The sequence below is a fragment of the Chinchilla lanigera genome, unplaced genomic scaffold (genome assembly GCF_000276665.1).
Source record: "Chinchilla lanigera isolate Chin_1 unplaced genomic scaffold, ChiLan1.0 scaffold00055, whole genome shotgun sequence".
NCBI lineage: Eukaryota > Metazoa > Chordata > Mammalia > Rodentia > Chinchillidae > Chinchilla > Chinchilla lanigera.
This window is the reverse complement of record NW_004955456.1, coordinates 8,407,965-8,410,064: the sequence shown is the minus strand read 5'-3', so window position 1 is coordinate 8,410,064 and position 2,100 is coordinate 8,407,965. Positions and strand designations below refer to the sequence as shown.

At 58.9% G+C, this 2,100-nt stretch overlaps 1 protein-coding gene across 1 annotated transcript in view; it reads left to right on the top strand.

Annotated features, from left to right (window-relative positions):
- Asl (argininosuccinate lyase) overlaps positions 1-298 on the top strand; it is a gene marked incomplete in the record, with an annotated part of 10,149 nt that extends 9,851 nt beyond the window's left edge. Inside the window, 1 exon segment of the mRNA XM_013520597.1 lies at positions 1-298.
- Between the last annotated feature and the right edge of the window lie 1,802 nt (positions 299-2,100).

The following is a 2,100-nucleotide window of genomic DNA, read 5'->3' as shown; positions in this document are numbered from 1 at the left end:
CCGGCCCCCGGACGGGATGGGGAGCGCGGCCGGCCCTGCGGCCCTGGAACCCCGGGGGCCCCGCGGCCGGATTGGGCGCCGCTGGCTGCGGTTCTCTCTGCACTGGCATCCTCAGGGAGGTCGCCCGGCAGAGCCCTGGGGCAGGCCTGCAGGGTGCCGGGCTCTGCTTAGCTGCAGGCCTGTCATCCCGGCACTGTGGGAGGCCGAGGCAGGAGGATCCCAAGTTCAAGCTCAGCCTGGACAACTGAGTAACTTAGCAAGACCTTGTCTCAAAATAAAAAATAAAAAGGGCTGGGGATGTAGCTCAGTGGCAGAGTGCCTGTGGGTTGGGTCCCCGGTACCGTGTGTACACATGCACGCACACGCACACATACATACACGTGTGCACACAGTGAAAATGCTGCCTCCTCCCCGCTAGGGGGCGATGCGCTGACCAACCCCCAGAGATGCGGGCTCCAGAGGGCCTCGCCCCACCACAGCCACAAGGGGCAGGTGACAGCCAGGCCAGGCAGGTGACAAGTGTTCTAGAGACACGGGACAGAAGACCTCGTCTACACAATCACTCCAGAGTCCTGTAAGAGATGTCTGACATTCACCGGGCGTGCTCCTGCAGCCTGTCATCCCAGCACTCTGGGAGGCTGAGTCAGGAAGACGAAGATCAAACCCAGCCTAGGCATTCCAGCGAGTAAGCAGGACCTCGTCTCAAAAATACTTTAAAATAAGCTGAGGACGTAGCTCAGTGCAAAGGCTCTGGGTTCAATCCTCAGCACCACACACACAAAAAAGTCAGATATTTACATTTTATTAACAAGACAAAAAAAGCTAAACCGAAAGAAGAATGACACCCGCTGATTGTGGGAGCAAGGAGAAGGTTTTTGTAAACTAAGGGACCAAAATCCCAGCAGAGGGGAAATGACTGCAAATTCCAGAGAGAACCAAAGCTGCAGATCACAGCATCTCCCAAGGAGGCTCCTGTCCGTAACCTTTCCGGGGAACAAGAAGTCAAAGACACATTTCAGGTCAGCTAAGCCAGGCGAGGTGGTGCACGCTTACAGTCGCAGCGCGTGGGAGGCTGAGGCAGGAGGGTTACCACGGGTTTGAGGCAAGCCTGGGCTACACAGTGAGGTCAAGGCCAGTGTGTACCTCACAGTGAGCCTCTCTCACACCCAAAGCAACCCAGGTTAGAGCTAAGCTGGGGGCAGTGGAGCCCAGGCCGCTCTGACAAGTCCCCTGGGAGGTGTCTGTGGCGAGCCCCTCCGGCCTCTTAAGACCTTGCCACACGGAGTTAAGGCCAGCACTATAGCTGGGTTTCACCCAGAAGCCGAGTTCTAACAAAGCCCTGCGTGGCTTTGTCGGGAACGCTGATCTAGAACAGTGCCCGAAACCCAGTGCACAGGTCGGAGAGGCTCACGCCCACCAGAAACAGACAGTTGATCATCCCAACCCATGGGAGCCAGGAGGACGGGAGGATTAGAAGGTTGCGTGTGCTGGGTGAGGTGGCGCACGCCTGTCATCCCAGCACTCAGGAGGCTGAGGCAGGAGAACCACTGCGAGTTCTGGGCCAGCCTGGGCTACACAGCGAGTGCCTCAGGCTAAGTGGAAAGAGGGTTTAGACAGTCCAGCTCAGAGCCCACTAGAATCTGCCTCCCACCCGGTGCCACATGCCCCTGGCCTGCCCAGGGCTCCTCCTTCACCACCACAGAGCGGTGCCACCCGGCCTCACCTTCCGGGACATATAACCTTAACCTCGGCGTCTGTGCCCCAGCTCGGGGAGACCCCTTGTTCTCCTGCTGCTGCTGAGACAAAGGCACAGCTGAGAGGCCTGGAACAGAGCTACATTATACCCGGGCCCGGCCCATGTGGACGGAGAGGCTGCTGACCCTGGGGCTTGGGTCCCATCCCCCAGCAGCAGTGTCCCAGGCCCGCTGTCCCAGCCCCTGACCTGTGCCCTCTTGCAAGGGCCCCTGTGATGGCATCAGGTGCACCGAGCAGTAAATGGATGCAGTCGCTGGGTGCATAAGTTCATCTGCTCACCAGAGTCCCTTATACCACCGATGCCTTGAGGTTCAAGACTCAATTCCAGCCGGGCACGGTGGCGCA